Consider the following 19761-nt stretch of genomic DNA (forward strand, 5'->3'; position numbering starts at 1 on the left):
GAACGTCGCTCCACTAGGTAGGATCTGAGGAGGGCTGCGTGTGATGTTGTATCCCGAGTACAAGGAGTTTGTACACGTGACCGTCGTGCAACTGTAGGAGAATTAATCGTGCTTACCATATGGGCGTAGTGATACCTTCCTCTTGTGTATCTTGAGGAGCCCATATAACCGTGGAGGAATCGGAGCTCCGGAGTTAAGCCTTTTTACCGGTTCCTGGTCCAGACCTGAGTTGTTGAAAAGACCGATGCTCTTTGGCCTGTGCGGGCCGGTTACAAGAAAAGAGATTAGATGATGGACAAGTAAAGGTAAAGTTTCAGTCAGAATTATAGAAATTCCTGTGAACTGCACCGTACGCTGCTCTAAAAGGAAATTATTGTCCGTTATCAATATGGTTTACCTCCATGTCGCTACAGTTCATGTATGTAAAGTCATTTGTCTTATGAAATGCTATGTTACGTCGCCCCTTTGAAAACCTTTCAATTGAATATCTCATTGCAAGGCTGAAGATGCGCCACAAGAGGAGATAGCATGCAATCAAAACGGCTTAAGCATGTCAGTGATGTATAGGAACATGAACCTACATTTTACTTCCATGCTTTCAACTGCGGGAAGGCCTAGAATAACTGTCAGACAGAGGTGGTATGATGTGATATCCCACGTGATCTCTGTAATACAATGCTAGTGTATGCTGTGGTTGACAACACTGAGTCTGATGTGGAAATGTATCGCAAACAAATGCAGTTCTTAAAATTTCGATTCTTCATTTTACGGCTTCCTGTAGTTTATGCAAGCTTCTTTTCGTAAGAGGAATGGCAGAGTTCGTGATCGTGCAGTTGTTAAAATTTCGATCTTTTTAAGTACGCGCAGTTAGACCTAATATGTTCTTCACTGTCGGGAAACAGACATTTAACAGATATATGTGTTGGGAAAAGACTCCTAACAGCAGGTATTTGCTAAGCAATGTCAACGTCATTTACTTACAGCGCCGATTCAATTGCGAATTATTTCAATTACAGCTAGAAGTAAATTAGTAAAGGTAAAAAATGTTCATTACAAATTCAATTAATGCAAGCCAAGCAAGTGATTTTACATTTATTCCCACTTTTTTTTATTACTTTACTACTAGTAAACTAATCAAAGCTACGACAAACATAGAAAAATGATAAAGGAAATTTTTCATCCACGTTAATTGTTATGCTTATTTTATTACTGCACGTCAACTAATGTATCTCAAACACGACAACAACTATATCGTTCAGAAACAGAATTCTGCTCGATACGTCGCGCGTTTGAGCAAATGTATAAATGAGGATGACTTGTAAGCAATGCCTATAATATACAAGTCGTGGCGCTGTAACCTTTAATCGTACTTGCTTGTTAAATATTTATTGATGTATTTCGAGGGATTGGGTTGTTTCGTAGTTGTTCTTGGTGTCACAGTCAGACTTGTCCAAAAAACGTATGAGGAACTCACGGCTTTGTTACAGAGAAGTTACAGATGATTTTAAAACTGGGCCAACCACAGCTAAAATAGTTCTACATAATTGATTCAAAATTCATAAATTGCAGCAGGTGTTTAAAAATATTAAAATATAAAACAGAATGAAAATTCGAATAGTCTGCCGTAGCTGTATTTATTTAAGTTGGTTAAAGATCCGCACAACCGGTTTCGTAACTTGAAAGTTGCATCCTCTGGTGTATATAAATGTTATCTCATATGGTACAGACAGTTTTTACAGAATGCCGCAGGGTAACAGCTGGCGTGGCTAAGCAAGTTCCTCAGTAATCTTCAATTGATAAAAGCTAACATCTATGATGAGATTTTCACTCTGCAGCTGTGTGTGCGCTGATATGAAACTTCCTGGCAGATTAAAACTGTGTGCCCGACCGAGACTCATTCTGGAAACATCCCCCAGGCTGTGTCTAAGCCATGTCTCCGCTGTATCCTTTCTTTCAGGAGTGCTAGTTCTGCAAGGTTCGCAGGAGAGCTTCTGTAAAGTTTGGAAGGTAGGAGACGAGATACTGGCAGAAGTAAAGCTGTGAGCACCGGGTGTGAGTCGTGCTTCGGTAGCTCAGTTGGTAGAGCACTTGCCCGCGAAAGGCAAAGGTCCCGAGTTCGAGTCTCGGTCGGGCACACAGTTTTAATCTGCCAGGAAGTTTCATATCAGCGCACACTCCGCTGCAGAGTGAAAATCTCATTCTGGAAACATTCCCCAGGCTGTGGCTAGGCCATGTCTCCGCTGTATCCTTTCTTTCAGGAGTGCTAGTTCTGCAAGGTTCGCAGGAGAGCTTCTGTAAAGTTTGGAAGGTAGGAGACGAGATACTGGCAGAAGTAAAGCTGTGAGCACCGGGCGTGAGTAGTGCTTCGGTAGCTCAGATGGTAGAGCACTTGCCCGCGAAAGGCAAAGGTCCCGAGTTCGAGTCTCGGTCGGGCACACAGCTTTAATCTGCCAGGAAGTTTCATATCAGCGCACACTCCGCTGCAGAGTGAAAATCTCAGTCTGGGAACGTTTCAGAAAGTTTCTTACTTGTCATCTTGAAGCGAAGTGTCTAGGTTCACGTCTCTCTCTCTCTCTCTCTCTCTTTCATCTAGTACTTTCCCCTCTTTGGGGAAGTGTGTAGCATGTTGGCTTTTATTCCACTTGTTTACTTGTGTGTGCGATTTTTTCCTGTTATTTTCGGATGTCTGTGTATTGTGATGAATGTTCTGTGTGCCTCTGGTACTTGCTTGAGGTTGGCGAGGTGTTGATTTTTTAAGGATGAAGTAACAGAATTAGGGATTGGAGATCGGAATTTTCCCTTCGACTTAGCGAAAATCGTCATCGGGCATTTGTGCTTGTCGCGGGTTATGTATCGACCTAGGGAGTGGATGAGGTCGTTTCCAGATCTGGATGAGCTCTCATAGAATGCCCTTACCAGATCTTGGAGCTCTATAAGGAAGGGGGTTTCAGCAGCATGGTGCAGATCGTCTTTGGGAAACCCAAAAGTCAGATGCAGAGGTCTCCTGAGGGCATCGTTCTGCAGCCTCTGGAGTTTGTCTAGATGCTGCTTGGCCGCATATTCCCAAACAGGGCCCGCATATTCCATTATTGGTCATATAAGTGCCTGGTATACGTTTACTCCTATAGAGCAGGGAAGGGAACTGGTTGAATTGAGGGAATGGTAGAGGATGGACGTTCTAGCACAGACCTCCCAGTGGACTCGTCTATATGGGGCTTCCACTTAAGACGAGAATACAAGGTTACGCCAAGGTACTTGGCGGTTCTGGGCCTGAGGAGTTGGGTTCGGTGCAGGTGAAGGTGGAGGGGGGGGGGATTTGAGGGGTCCACGTCTCCCGAGCCTTCTGGTGATCAGCATAGCCTGTATCTTTTCAGAATTGATGGTGATCCGCCAGTGACGGACCCAAATTTCCGTGTCATCTGAAACCCTTTGTAGCCTATGGTTGACCAGGTCCTTGTTTGCATTACGTGTGTAGAAGTCTGTGTCATCGGCATACTGTATGACGTGTACCAGTGGGGCTGTGGGGTATCCACAAAGTATGAACTATACAGTACAGGTCCCAGAAGCGATCCCTGTGGCACCCCGGCACGGATGCGCATTTTGGTGGAGGTGGCTATTTCTACTTTAACAGAAAAAGGTTCTGTTTGTGAGATAACTTTGGATTAACTAACTACGCTTCTGGGAAACTGCGGGTTCACTCTGATGCTGACGCTGACGCTAAAATGACGGGCCTTATCCCTGGCTCAAGTTGTAGGAGTTTAAGCTGTGAGAAGCTGTTCCTCCTCTGTTCCTGGCTGGTTGGGTTGTTTTTCCTCTGGTTCTGGTTGGGCCTCTAGGTTATCTGGAACAAAGAATTAATGGCCAGAAGTCTCTGGTGGCTTCTTATTCTTCTTCTTCTTCTTCTTGTTTCCTGGCTGTCCAAACTCTGTTTTGGTCAGACAGGAGTAGTCCAATGGCGGCGATTTCTGTTTGATGTACAGGACAGCTTGTTCCGTCAGGTACTTCCAGTCCGCATCGGTGAAGATCGGGTAGCAGTTTATTAGCTCCATATCCGCACGCCGGACGAGTTCCCTTTCATCTTCTGGTTTAGAGTTTTGGACCCCCAGTGGAATGAATAGGGTTTGTGGGGGAGGGAGGGGAGAGGTATCAGTTTCCGTGTAGGTGTACGGATTTCCATGGTGGGGATAGCTGCCGTCGTGTAGGGAGACTGCAAACTTGGTGAGTATCTCCCTCACACAATTCTTGTTGGGGAGGGGCAGTCACTCGAACGACTCATCTTCTTCACCCTTGGTGTCCATGGGCGTCTCTTCCGCCGTCTGCGTATCTGCAGACGCAGAAGGGGCGGCTGTTTCTAAGGGGGCCGTCTTCTTGCTGTCAGCGGGTGTCCCCGACTCCATGACCATCTCCTTAGCAACCTGCGTTGCCGCATCGGCCACGGAGACGGTCGTTTGCGTTTCCACGTCAACCCCCATATTGGTGGGGGTCGGCGCCTCTTCAGGTATCGTGCGAGATGCGAGGTACAGGGCTACCCTCAGTTGTGTCACCTCGCAACGCATCTCGTCGAGTTCCGCCCTCAGGGTCCCCCTCTCCTCCGCCATGACGGATTTCGTCTCGTCCGGGTCTTTATAGCTGCTGGACCACGGGCTTCTCTGCATCCTGGGCGCTGGTCGGGCCAATCAGGCGCGAGCGGAATCGGCGCAGTGGTGCATGGTGGGGAGGTAGTAGGAAGTGGAGGGGGGAACCGCAGCTGCTAAGAGCGGCTGACTACTGGGACGAGATTAATTCACTGCTGCAGGATCAGGCCTGCAAACAAGTGGAGAAGGACCGTGTAACAGCCGTGACTACAATGACCATCGGTCTCCTCAACAACTCAGGTCTGGACCAGGAATCGGTCAAAAGCCTTAAACCCAGAGCTATGGTTCCACCACGGTTATATGGGCTCCCCAAGATACACAAGAGGAAGGGACCACTATGCCCAATAGTAAACGCAATCTAGTAGCTGTCATTGATCGACAGCACTAACCTAACAAAGCCACAACTCTCACAATTAAATTTCACCTACAGCAAGGGAAATGATCGTATAAAATATCTCAGAGGGGCTGAAAAGCAATTAACGAAAAAACAAGAATAGCATTCGATCGTTTGCTCCCCAAGCAATACACCTCCAACCTCTCCTATTTTGCCGCTGAAGCAAATGCAAATACAATACAAATTATATAGTCTAAATGATAAGGAGACAGGGCGTTAGTTCTTCTTAAATAATGAACTCGACTAATTATAGTGAAATAGATAATTACTAAGCCAGAAAATTACAATAGAATCGACTCAGATGTTATCAATACAAGGTCTCATTAGACAAAGTCGAATCGAATCAGATGTTATCAATACAAGGTCTCATTACACAAATACAGAACGATTGGCAGAAGACAAGTGATGCAGCCCCTATCATTTTTTCTCAGTGACTCTACGTTAACTTCCTCCACAGATAAGAGGTTTCTCTAACCATAAGTGTTCATTGGGCTTACAAAAGTGTTCGTTGGCTTACTGACAAGTTCATATTTTATCCAAAATTTTGTACATGGCTGCACGTTCAGAGACCGTGAATAGTTACAGTTGAAAGAAAACAGCCTTCGGTCACTATTTTTAACGAATTAACCGGTTTGCAACACTGTTAGGAGTGTCTTCCGCAGAATTTAAATCAAAAAATGGTCTATAACATGGTCACAGAATTGTGACTAAAAACGCATGATATAAAGTATAAGTACGGAATCATCGTGAAAGAAGTGGCCGTGCGGTTAAAGGCGCTGCAGTCTGGAACCGCAAGACCGCTACGGTCGCAGGTTCGAATCCTGCCTTGGGCATGGATGTTTGTGATGTCCTTAGGTTAGTTAGGTTTAACTAGTTCTAAGTTCTAGGGGACTAATAACCTCAGCAGTTGAGTCCCATAGTGCTCAGAGCCATTTGAGCCAATCATCGTGAAAGACTGGCAGTACTTATATGTCATTTATAAAATAATAAATATTCCAAAAGGGCATTAGTGACAAAGATATTTAAGATAAAGAAAACTGTGATGGCGAGCCACTAAGGGCTGCTCGTTACTTGCGTGGTGGAGGTTGCAAAACGGAGAAAGACACTCCCAGCATTGTTGAAACCCGGTTAATTCGTTAAAAATAGTGACCGAGGGCTGTTTTCTTTCAATTGGCATATTTTATCAGATTTATTTAGGACTGCACTGCCTTTTTTTCTCATAATGGATAATTTCAAACAAAAAATAGTACGAAACGCTTCCTCTGGCATTTTTCGCTCGCTATTAACTGATTTCATGTTGGAGACTATTGTCTGGCCGTCGTACCCTCGGCACCTTTGTTACTCTCTAGGCTAATGGCCAGCCAGCACCGTGAAGCTATTGTGCCAGCCGAACGAGATAGTCATAATGCACCATTCCCCGCTAACGACATCATAATCAATACAGGCTTTCACATTGAACAAGAATTACCATAGCGAATAAAGATTACTTTCGCCCTTCGTATGTAGGCTTCTGTCGATACATTAGTGCACGTAAAAACAGTAAGTTTTTCAGATTATATGTTTGAAATAGTCGACAGCAAGGTATTGTCACAAGTCTATTAACACTATTTCCTTTATTGTACGTTATTAATACGTAGTTTCTATAATTTTCAAGCAAAACGAAGCTAGCAATCTGATTTCAATGTACATTACATACATTGTTTACGATTATGGGTGGTTAAAACCATCCGCCGGCCACTTGAATTTGCAGCAGGATCTCTGCCTTTCGTGGATAGGATTTTACCAGATGACCCACTTCATCGCAACTTTGAATAATGCGGGAGATAATCAACAGCCTTGTTTCAATATTTTATTTATTTTAAACTATATAGAGATGATATATCCTACACTCTTTCTTCTGTGCACATCTTTATATACGTTGTATGTACTTCTTATACATGACGGCTCAAAGCCGTATAGTTCCAGCGCTTCGAACAGTTTGGTTGTGGGACTTCGTCAAATGCTTTTTCGAGATCTATGAACACTAAATGTGTTTCCAAATTTCTCTCAGATCTTACGTTCTATCAATTAGCGTTGGTAGAATACATTATCAGCACACGATCTGCCTGCTCTAAATGCACTCCGTTCTTCGATATCTACAGTTCCTGCTTGGATTTTGTTTCTCAAAATCCGACCACACAACATTCCTATCGATCTGGTTATACTGATACCGCTGTAATTATTACTACCCTAACTGTCTCCCTTTTCGTAAATGGAACTTATTACAGAAACATTAAAATCCTGTGATATCTCTTTACCTTGAAGTTACCTGGTTGATATTGCAAACAGGTAGAAATCAGGAAAAAAACGTTTCATCCTCATTACAGCAATAAAGAGGAGGTTTTAAGCACATCCCTAGTTCCACAAAGTTTCTGCCTTTTCAAACCACTGATTCATTCGAAAGTGCCAAGAAGCGTTTGCAAGTTTTACGAGGTGCATTCAAGTTCTAAGGCCTCCGATTTGTTTTCTCCGGACTGGAAAGAGATAGAAACATGCGCATTGTTTTAAAATGAGGCCGCGTTCATTGTCAATACATCCCAGAGATGGCAGCACCATACTGCAGATGGAATTTTACCGTCAGCGGCGAGAATGAGAACTGTTTCAAATACTTAAAATGGCGACGTTTTCCTTACTTGAACAGCGTGCAATCATTCGTTTTCTGAATTTGCGTGGTGTGAAACCAATTGAAATTCATCGACAGTTGAAGGAGACATGTGGTGATGGAGTTATGGATGTGTCGAAAGTGCGTTCTTGGGTGCGACAGTTTAATGAAGGCAGAACATCGTGTGACAACAAACCAAAACAACCTCGGGCTCGCACAAGCCGGTCTGACGACATGATCGAGAAAGTGGAGAGAATTGTTTTGGGGGATCGCCGAATGATTGTTGAACAGATCGCCTCCAGAGTTGGCATTTCTGTGGGTTCTGTGCACACAATCCTGCATGACGACCTGAAAATGCGAAAAGTGTCATCCAGTTGGGTGACACGAATGCTGACGGACGACCACATGGCTGCCCGTGTGGCATGTTGCCAAGCAATGTTGACGCTCAACGACAGCATGAATGGGAATTTCTTTTCGTCGGTTGTGACAATGGATGAGACGTGGATGCCATTTTTTAATCCAGAAACAAAGCGCCAGTCAGCTCAATGGAAGCACACAGATTCACCGCCACCAAAAAAATTTCGGGTAACCGCCAGTGCTGAAAAAATGATGGTGTCCATGTTCCGGGACAGCGAGGGTGTAATCCTTACCCATTGCGTTGCAAAGGGCACTACGGTAACAGGTGCATCCTACGAAAATGTTTTGAAGAACAAATTCCTTCCTGCACTGCAACAAAAACGTCCGGGAAGGGCTGCGCGTGTGCTGTTTCACCAAGACAACGCACCCGGACATAGAGCTAACGTTACGCAACAGTTTCTTCGTGATAACAACTTTGAAGTGATTCCTCATGCTCCCTACTCACCTGACCTGGCTCCTAGTGACTTTTGGCTTTTTCCAACAATGAAAGACACTCTCCGTGGCCGCACATTCACCAGCCGTGCTGCTATTGCCTCAGCGATTTTCCAGTGGTCAAAACAGACTCCTAAAGAAGCCTTCGCCGCTGCCATGGAATCATGGCGTCAGCGATGTAAAAATGTGTACGTCTGCAGGGCGATTACATCGAGAAGTAACGCCAGTTTCATCGATTTCGGGTGAGTAGTTAATTAGAAAAAAAATCCGAGGCCTTAGAACTTGAATGCACCTCGTATCTATCGACGCAACAAACCGAAAAAGTTTCTATGGAGTAAGAAGGTAAACAACCTTCCAATTCCTAACTTGTGGAGCTTCATTCGTTTTCTCGGGGTAATTTGAAGTTAATCACTAAGTTAGTCTTTATAAAAATGTCCTAAACTCTTCTAACCCGATAAAACATAGACAAAACGTTCTTAAGACCTGTGCGAAGATTTGGCGGCCGTTGGTCTTATACACTGGCTAGTCTGAGTGTATGTTATATGCGGTTTTCCACGTAAGATTAACCAAATGTTGCACTGACACCCAATCTCCTCCTCAGAAACAGTTAAAATATGATAAACCGCAGAATAAAATTTTACTTAACCGGCACGGATTCAGAAAACATTGTTCTTGCGAAAAGCAACTGGTTCTTTATTCAATGAATTAATGGGTGCTCTCAGCAGAGGCTCTCAAGTTGATTCCATAGTGATAGGTTTTCAAGCCATTGACACCGTTTCACACAAGCGGCTTCTAATCAGATTGAATGCCTATGGATACATTCTTTGGGGTTCGACTGTCAGAAGTTTCTAAACGATTTAGGAGACAATCTGAGCAGCTCTCTTAGATTTTTTCCGATTGATGTTATCGTTTACCGTCCAGTAAAGTCATCAGAAAACTAAATCGAATTGAAAAATGATTGAGAAAAGTGACAACTGACCCACAACAATAAGGAATGTGAGGTTCTGAACAGGAGTACAAAAAAAAAAGTTAAATTTTGATTACATAATAAATGACACAAATTATAAGCTGTCGATTCAACTAAATATATAGTGATTACAATTACGAATAACTTAAACTGAAATCATTACACAGAAAATGTCGAGGGGAAGGCGAACCATAGACTGCGTTTTCTTGACAGAACAGTTAGCTGAAGCAAGAAATCTGCTAAGAGAGTGATTACGCTATGCTTGTCCGTCCTCTTCTACAGTAATGCTGCGCAGTATGGGTTCCTTTCCAAACAGCAATGACGAAGAACTCTGAAAAAGTTGTAAGGAGTGTAGTTCGTTTTGTACGGTCATGAAATGGGGACAGAAAATTGGAAATTTGTGGTAAGGACTATGGGACTAAACTGCTGAGGTCATCGGGCCCTAGTATTACACACTAATTACTGTAACCTAAACTAACGTACGCTAGGGACAACACACACACACCCATACCCGAGGGCGGACTCGAATCTCCGACGGGGGGAGCCGCGCGAACCGTGACAAGGCGCCCTAAACTGCACGGATACCCCGTGCGGCGAAATGAGGATAGAGTCATGGGTATTATACGAGGGGCGGGTGGGCGTGAATCATTAAAACAAAGGCGTTTTATTGCTAAGGCGATATCTTTTCATGAAATTTTAAACTCCACCTTTCTCCTCCGAACTGCGAAAATATATTGTTGACTTGCATCTACTTAGGGAGAAATGAACGTGGTAGTAATATAAATCAGACCTCACATAGAAATATTTAGGCGTTCGTTTTCCCCAGGTGTTATTCGAGAGTGTAAAGGGTGAGAAATAGTCTGAAAGTGGATATAGCGACCCTCTGTCAACCACTTAATGTGTCATATAAATGTAGATGCAGATTCACAGGCAAACGGCGCACAGAATTTCCGTTCCTCAGGTTAATTGACGGCTGCAGGTACAGAAAGGGATTCCGTTCAAAAAGTTAATTTTCTTTTTTTTTTTTTTTTTTCTTTAAGACTGAGGGGAAGAGACCCAATGGAAAGTACAAGCGAAATTGTAATATGAATCTGGCACAACTGAATCTGTGATGCGGTGAGAGAGTCACAAAGGGCAGTAACAAATAACAGGAAACATTGCTTTTTACTTTCGGTACGTACAGGAATTCAGTTTGTAAGTAAAGTTTGAGAAATTTATGAACAGAATTTCTTTTATACCTTGTTGAGACATACTGTGGTTTCTGTAGTAGTCTGGTTTTTGCTTTTTATCTGTTATTCTTGTACAGTTTTTCATCTGCAACCATGGAGAATTTTATGCGCAAAAGCTATTTAAATATAAAATTACAGCTAGAATGTTAGACTTTTGTGGTTTTCATTATTTTATTCTATGTGGAATACTGTGTATATATATATGTGTGTGTGTGTGTGTGTATTTGCAATATATTTAGACTTACTTTTATACGCTTCCACATTGTCTTCAATAGGATACTGCACTTGTAACTTGCGCTATCTTAATGTTTGCGAGATACGAAAACAAAGTGGCGAACTTATGGCGTTTTCAATCTAGTTTTGGAATTATGCTTTGAGAGGTCTCTCTCTCTCTCTCTCTGTCTCTCTCTCTCTCTGTCTCTCTCTCTCTCTCTCTCTCTGTGTGTGTATGTATGTGTGTGTGCGTGTGTGTGTGTGTGTGTGTGTGTGTGTGTAGATTTAGCACGTTTGGCTGTACTATGACAACAGATAACAGAGTTGCACTTGAGAGATATGTCTATTTATTTATTACTTCTTTGCCTTGTAATATATCTTTCTGTATTTGGTAGCCATAGTCGAAGGAAAAGAAAAACTAAATCACAAATGGTTTAAATGGCTCTGAGCACTATGGGACTTAACTTCTGAAGTCATCAGTCCACTAGAACTTAGAACTACTTAAACCTAACAAACCTACGGACATCACACACATCCATGCCCGAGGCAGGATTCGAACCTGAGACCGTAGCTGTCGCGCGGTTCCAGACTGAAGCGCCTAGAGCCGCTCGGCCACACCGAACTAAATCACAGCTCTCTGCGATGGAACACTGTTATCTGTCCTCATAGAAGTCTCAGACGACCAAGAAGTCTCTCTCTCCTTGTGTGACATACGCGCGCGCCCACACACACACACACACACACACACACACACACACACACACACACACACACGCACGCACACTGACACAAAACACTATCACCCACTTCTCTCTCTCTCTCTCTCTCTGTCTCCAAACAGTCATTCTCATGTAATACACGCAGACAACAAACTGTAAACAACAGCAACACTGCAAAATACAGGAAGCTACAGAAACCTCAGGATGTGTTAACAAGGTACTCATTTAAAAGAATTCTGTTTTTCAGTTTGTACAAAGTTTAATTAAGAACTGAAATTCTGTACGTTCGGACAGCAAAAAGCAGATTTTCGTTTTGTTTGACGGGAAGCAAATATAAAACGTGCCACTGAGGACTGTGTAACTTCAGCTAAACGTGTCTGGGTAAGAAACAAGAAAAGGTTGTAATTGCTCAAGAAGGAACCTATCCAAAAAAATTAATTTATTTGTAAAAAACACAAACAGAAAATGAGTTCCAGCCTCAAGACGAACAGCAGGAAAGGTAGTTATTTCGTGAATGCGGTGTTGTCCTTGTGCGGCATGAATATTTCTGTCATACGGGCTCTATGCTTGCTCGCTGTTTCTCAGCTACCGTGCTCCGTACCAGTTTCAGTGGTCGCTCTCCCTGTCTCTCTCTCTTTCCGTTGGCTGGCACAGTGTGTGCCCGCCTGCTTGTGGCCCGGTGGGTCGGAAGGAGACGGCTGTGTTGTTTTGGTAGGTACGGACGTTTCGCGGTTTGGTTCGCAACCGCAGAGGAGATCACGGGCCGAGAGGTGCGCCGGACGTGGCCCGATAGGCGGCGGACGATATGCGGCTGGCGGGGTAGGCCTACAGCCAGCCACTTCCGGCGCCTCGTATCAGGCAGCGCGAGCCGGGCTGCGCTGGGCTACCCACTCCTCACGCCTGGTGCTGGCTGCAGACTCGGCTGAACTGCCGCATGGACGCACTCAAGTCTACAGTTTTCTCTCACTGCCTGCAACTCATCTACGCTGTCTTATCTTTTCCCCTTGTGTCACGGTACCTCGGGAAATGTTCTAAATAGCAGTAACTTCCGTCCTGTTCTACCTTGACGTCGGATCTTACAAAAGTCATGGGACAGCGATGTGCACATATTCAGATGACGCTAGAATCGAATACACGAGGTATAAAAGACAGCGCATTGGGGAGCTGTCACTTGAACGACGAATGACGAACGTATCAGGCCGGCAGGGGTGACCGAGCGGTTCTAGGCGCTACAGTCTGGAACCGCGCGACCGCTACGGTCGCAGGTTCGAATCCTGCCTCGGGCAGGTTTAAGTAGTTAGGTTTAAGTAGTTCTAGGTGACTGATGGCCTCAGATGTTAAGTCCCATAGTGCTCAGAGCCATTTGAACCTTTTGAACGAAGGTATCTGATAGGACAGTGCGGTAAAATTTGGCGTTAATGGACTATGGCACCATAAGACCGACGCGGGTGCCTTTGCTAACAGCACGACATCGCCTGCAGCGCTTGGCCATATCGGTTAGACCTCGTCCGATGAGTCCAAATTTCAGTTGGTAAGAGCTCATTATTATTATTCTCGAATCAGAAACATATAAATTTACAGTAGCCATACACATCAATAAATATTTACATATAGATATACACAAATTGTATTTATATTACATGTGCCCAGTACTTTGCAACCTCCAAGGCGCTTGGAGTGGCTTGCAGGAGATCAATCTTCGTGCAGGATGTAGGGCACAAAAGGCACTGGAGCATGTGGCTTGTGGTTTGTTCTTGTCCACAATCGCAGGACGTATCTTCTGCTATGAAGCACCATTTCTTCAGGTTGTCTCTGGATCTTCCAACTCCTGATCGTAATCTGTTTAAAGATTTCCACACCAGCCAGCTCTCGTTGTGTCCAGGTGGTAATTCTTCAGCTTCTGTCTTCTTCAAGTGAGGCGTCGACTTCTTCCATAACTCCAGCCTTGCCTTCTCTGGTGAAATGGTGAGCTTAGGAAATTCTTTCGCGATCTCAGCCGTTGCTGTGGTGGATTATGTCCGTGCAGTGGATGGGCACTGTCCTGTTCCACTTTCAGTCTCTCCTTGTTGGCAGCTACTGTTCTGCTTATCCATGGTGGCGCTATTCCAGCCAGGCAGTAGAGCTTATCAGTTGGGGTAGGTCTTAAGCAACCTGTGATCAACCTGCAGGTTTCGTTGAGAGCAATGTCTACTTGTCTGGCATGAGATGACCTGTACCAGACTGGAGAAGCATATTCAGCAGTAGAAAAGCACAGTGCCATCTTGGTTCTTTTCAGGACCACAGTTGACCACCATATCGATGAATATAGAAGGTAAGAGCTCATGACACGGTTCGAATGCGGCGCAGACCCACGAAGCCGCGTATCCGAGCTGTCAGCAATGCACTATGCCATTGGTGGTGGCTCGATAACGGTGTTGGCCGTCTTTACATGGAACGTACTGGGTCCTCTGGTCCAGCTGAACCGTTCATTGACTGCAAACTGTTATGTTCGTCTACTTGCAGTACTTGCAGACCATTTGCAACCATTCATGTATTGATGACAATGCGTCATCTCACTAGGACACAATTGCTCGCGACTGGTTTGAAGAATGTTCTGCGCCATTCAAGGGAATAATTTGACCACCCAGATCGCCCTACGTAAATCCCCTAGAACATTTCTGGGAATAATCGAGAGATCAGTTCGTGCACAAAATCCTGCACCGGTAACGCTTTCGCAATTACGGACGGCTCATTACTTCTGCACGGGACTTTCAATGACTTGTTGAGTCCGTGACACGTCGAGATGCTGCACTGCGCTGAGCAAAAAGAGGTCCGACGCGATGTTACGAGGGGTCCCGTGACTTTTGTCACCTCTCTGCACCTTACAATAGGCGCGGTGCCGTGATATTATACAGGGTGTCCCAGGAGGAATGGTAAATATTCATGGATATGACAGGAATGGTCACTCGAAAGGTAACATTCTAGGGCTCTAAAATGTATACCTCCAAAACTATGGGCACTTGTCGGTAGAAGAGAAGCTTTTCACAACAGTGTGAGAAAGTGCACTTAATGTTTTCTTGACATTTTTTTCCTTGTTTTGGACTACAACCTCCGAAAAAATGAAAACCGAGGAGCTTGCAGTAAAAGAGATATGTTTCACAGTGAAAAAGATGAAGAAGTGGTCCTAACTCATAAGCTATGCATTTTAGAGTCCATGTTTACTAGACTTTTTCGCTTAGAGTGATCGGTCCTGTCATATCCGTGAATACAGACCATTCCTCCTGAAACACCGTGTATAGAGCTTTCAAGACATACTTCCCCCTTTTTGTCATAGTCATCAGATGTCTATCCCTGCCCGCTAAAATATCCTTTCCTGTGTCGTGTCTTCATCTCGGAGCTTCACTTATTCAGCAATTGTACATATTTTAAATAAAAAGCCTCTGCGCAGAATCGGCGAACATGGACATGTTTGGAATTAACAAAACTGACGGTCAGAGTGATTGGATGTATGTTAACCTCCGTCCTCCCCTGCAGTTTTTGCTCTCGATGGCTCTCTTTATCACCAAGGAATCTATTTCCATATTTCTCGACACGGGAGCGGCAACCTCTGACCGTTTAGCTGGTACGTATTTTACACATACTGATTTTCTCACCTATTCTTTAGGAGCCTCCTGATTTCTTGTTTTACCGGCCCACATAATTTTCAGTATAATTCTATAACCTCGCTTCCCAAACGCTTCGATTCTCTTCTTTTCCGTTTTTCCCATAGAGGATTGGGCGATGACAAGACACCAAAACAAAACGTAACTTAGTTATAGCGACCACAGGGGGTATTAAACAGTACTACTATCTCTAATCAGAAGACCACCGCCATGAAAGCGTCTACAGAGCTTAATATATAAAGTCTAACAAACAAGAGAAAATAGAGTGCTGGAATTGGTAAGGAGATATATGACGAAGCGTAATAGAGCGGAACTGTTTTCCGACCTTCAGCTGTGAAGAGTTCCGCTCCTCAGTGGCAGTGGCTGAGAAGGTCACTACAGACGCGTTCTTCCCTTACACTGGAAAATGTGCAGTGCGAAGTCAGAAAGAAAATAAAATAATCGAGACTAATTCTCAAAATCTGTTTGCTTACCAACTACGTTCAATTATGACAATCACCTTCAAAGTCACTCACGTCTGTATTCGTAACATTCATTGCTCAAAACATTTCTGCACGTCGTTTCCCGGGAGGCTCCGCAGTCGTTGCATCTTTTCATTTTCCGGTCGGGCGCTACAACACACCTCCAACAATGTGCTCGTAGGATGCAACTGAGTACTTCGATTTAGATGAAGTTTGTCAGTGGATGAGCATGCAGTTCAGTTTCCAAAAACGGTCGCACACATATATGCCATGAAATTCTTCAAAATGCAATCAATCTTGTTATCTTCTTACTAGCCCTCACACACTTAAAAAATACAGAGTCGTCGGTAAACGGTATAGCAGATACTACATTCATGGTATGAAACGAATATATCTACAGATTTCGATTACAGATGCTGCCAAAGGTTCTTTAATTTATGAAGAAAGTAGAACAGAGTGCAGAGTCAAGTGAGTCTTGTGAGTACAATTAAGGAAATATTTGAAACAACGCTAGTCGTCCAGTTTTTGAGAGCTTTCATTAATGACCTGAGAGCAACTGTTTTTACCATGTTTTTATAAGATCACTTTCTAGTCTGTTTATTCAGTACAGCTTTTGCAATTGATTTTAAACTAAATTCCTGATGAGCTACAGACTTGGAATTTTAAACATAGCTCAGAATTGTCTGACAACGCAATGTTAACTCGTTTACCTGTCTGATGCGTGGCAAAGTGTATTTTGTGTACAGCTGCCATCGCCTCCTTTTCCTGTTGCAATCGTGAATGTTTTGGAGGAGGGACGGTTGCTCGAATCTCCCAAATTTTCATTTCACTGTGTTTTCACGAGATATCCGTATGACAAAGCGATATAATGGTTTCGTTGGGTGTTGAAAAACTGAAATAAATCTGAAATTACCGTCATGTATCTGCTGTAACCTCATCAAAATGTTCGAAATCGATTGATAAATTTCACACCCAAAGGAAGAAAAAATACAAAAATAATTATATAAATAAAAGATAATTTTTAATACACCACGTTTTTTAAATCAGCATAAATTATTTAAAATAATATCGCCTTGCAACACATAAATTCCTAACGCCTTTTAGAGACAGTCATGACAATTTGTGAGTGGGAATTTTTAATATTTTTGAAAATATTTCTAAGATTTAAAACGAAAAACGTGATACGGATGAAGTGTATAATTCGTCCATGAATAGTTCACCTCCTTGTTATTCTCTACTGCATGCGTCACACTTTTTCGTTTTAAATCTTATAAGCATTTTCATAACTGTTAAAAATTCACAGCCATAAATTTTCAGGAGTAAAGCAATACTACTTTTTCTCGGTCAATTTCGGTTGAAAAAATATGCTGAATGTGTTGTCGGATCTCGTGGAATATTCTCGCCTCAACCCCTTATAGTTTTATGAATCTCCCCTAGGCAGCAGCACTACACGTAGCCTTCCGTCTGTAACGTAGGTGCGTTCCAAGCAGAGAGTTTCTTTTGGCGGAAAACCGGAGCATCGAAGATATTCATAGGCGCTTGCAGAATGTCTACGCGAACGTGATGGCGAACAAAAGCAAGGTGAATCGTTGAACGGGGCATGTCACCATCGTAAAAAAGGTCGCGCAAACCTCTCCGATCTCCGGCGTGCCGGCCGGCCGCACGCAGCTGCCGTTCCTGCAATGTTGCGAAGTGCGGACTCTCTAATTTGAGGTGCTCACAGTCTAACACCTCTATGCACAACTTGACTTTTCTGTTGGTAGTGCTGACACATTCTTCCACCAGTTGGGGTGCTCGAAGGTGTGGACGCACTAGATTCCTCAGCACATAGTGGAAGACAATAAAGAGCAACAACGGATTATCTCTACCTAGTTGATTGCGCCTTACAAGGCTGATCGTGACAGTTTGTCGTCGAACATCGTCGCAGACGACGAAACATGAGTTCATCACTTCGAACCGGAAAAAAAACCGCAATCCATACAGTGACGCCACACCATCTCGTCCACGAAGAAACAGTTCAAAGCCGTATCCTCAGCCATTAAAGTCATGGCGACGGCCTTCTGGGACTCTGAAAGGGTTACTCTGTTTGATGTCTTCCCTCAAAGCGCAACGATCGACTGGGAAGTGTGTTGTGTTTCCTTGGGAAACTGAAAAAACGATTTCACTGTGTTTGTCACCACAAAAAAGAAAACGGACTTCCGCTTCTCCATAACAACGCAAGGCCTCACACAAGTCGGCGCACCCAAGAAGAGCTCACAGAACTCCACTGGACTGTTCTTCCTCGTCCACCCTGCAGCTCGGATCTCGCACCTTCCGACTTCCGTCTGTCTGGCTCAATGAAGGGTGCACTTCAAGGGAAGCAGTACTTGGATTATGGGGAGTTCGCTGATGCAGCAAGATGTTGGCTCCGACATCGACCAGTGGAGTGGTACCATGTGGGCATACAACCCTTCCCAATAAGGTGGGTGTAAGGCCGTCGCATTAAACCGCTCATGTTGAAAAATAGGGTTTTGTAGCCAAAAGAGTGGGGAATAATATAGTGTACTGGAATCCTGAGTAAATCCAACCTGCTTTCAGAAAAAAATGTGTTACGTTACTTATTTAACGCCCCTCATACATTTTTAGTCCGATGTAAAAACCTTGATATTTTAAACATTTTGTGGCTGTGCGCTCAGCAAACGTGTATGCAATTATATAAAATGTATTAGTTAGCAAAAAAATGGCTCTGAGCACTATGGGACTTAACTGCTGAGGTCATCAGTCCCCTAGAACTTAGAACTACTTAAACCTAACTAACCTAAGGACATCACACACATCCATGCCCGAGGCAGGATTCGAAAGTGCGACCGTAGCGGTCGCGCGGTTCCAGACTGTAGCGCCTAGAACCGCTCGGCCACTCCGACCGGCCATTAGTTAGCAACTGGTTGCACACATTTTTTTAAAAAAACACATTAACCAGCTTTCAATAGCTCTAAGACTATCTTCATCAGAATGGTAAAAGTTACCTAGAACAAGGTACAGGTAATATACATCAAATAATTATATATATGAAAATTCTCAAATAAAAACCAGAAAACTGTACTTACATGAACCCACATAACAACATTTAAATTTTCAGCAACAGTGCTATCATCAAATGATATGATTTTATTCATGAGTCAAAAATATAGATCATAATAAAAAACAGACAGTGATCACAGAATAATACAACCATAGTTGCAAGCGGCGATACAAGTTAACTGCAGTAGCCGGCTAAGACCGGCATATAAACAGCGCAAGAGGCATCAGACTAAACGGCACGTAAGCCGACGCTGCCGTGAGATGGACAAGAGGATTCGTAGTGCCATCTGCGAGGGTTGAATGAAAAGTAATGCCTCCACCTTCGTTAATTCGGTTTGGATGGGAATATTTTAATAAATCAAACGCAGAAATAATCCTTAGAATGTGATCTTTAATTACCAATATTCACTTTTCCACATAATCACCAGCCAACTGGATACATTTCTGCCAACGATGAACAAGTTTTCTGAAGCTGCCACGGAAGAAGTCGACACTCTGTTTCCGCAACCACAGTCTCACAGTTCTCTCAACGTCTTCATCAGTAGCATAATGATGTCCCCGCAGATCGTCTTTCATTACCGGGAACAGATGGAAGTCAGACGGTGCTAAATCTGAACTGTATGGAGGATGCCGTACGGTGGCGAGATTCAGTCTCTGAAGTTCTGCTGTGGTGGCACGTTAAGTGTGTGGTTTGGCATTGTCATGCTGTAGGAAAACATTTGCCTTTTCCTTTCGGACCATTGTTAGCCTTAGTTTCACAGTTTGCAGCGTTGTGATGTAATGCTCTGACTTTATTGTTGTTCCACGATCAAGGAAACTTGGTGGTTGGTGTCACAGGACGTCCAACTCTTTGTTTTTGTCACAGGTCAGATGTTCCCCCCTCAACATCTTTCAACGTGCAATGTGTCAACTGTAAGACAGCAGAGTTGTGAGGGGAGTGCGGGGAGAGGAGG

General features: G+C 43.8%; 1 protein-coding gene across 1 annotated transcript in view; it reads right to left on the reverse strand.

The window, feature by feature from the left end:
* LOC126208232 (synaptotagmin-14) overlaps positions 1–19761 on the reverse strand; it is a 586661-nt gene that overhangs the window by 435874 nt on the left and 131026 nt on the right. The gene's annotated exons all lie outside the window — the stretch shown is intronic.

Source organism: Schistocerca nitens, chromosome 1 (genome assembly GCF_023898315.1).
Source record: "Schistocerca nitens isolate TAMUIC-IGC-003100 chromosome 1, iqSchNite1.1, whole genome shotgun sequence".
In the NCBI taxonomy this organism is placed as follows: Eukaryota; Metazoa; Arthropoda; class Insecta; order Orthoptera; family Acrididae; genus Schistocerca; species Schistocerca nitens.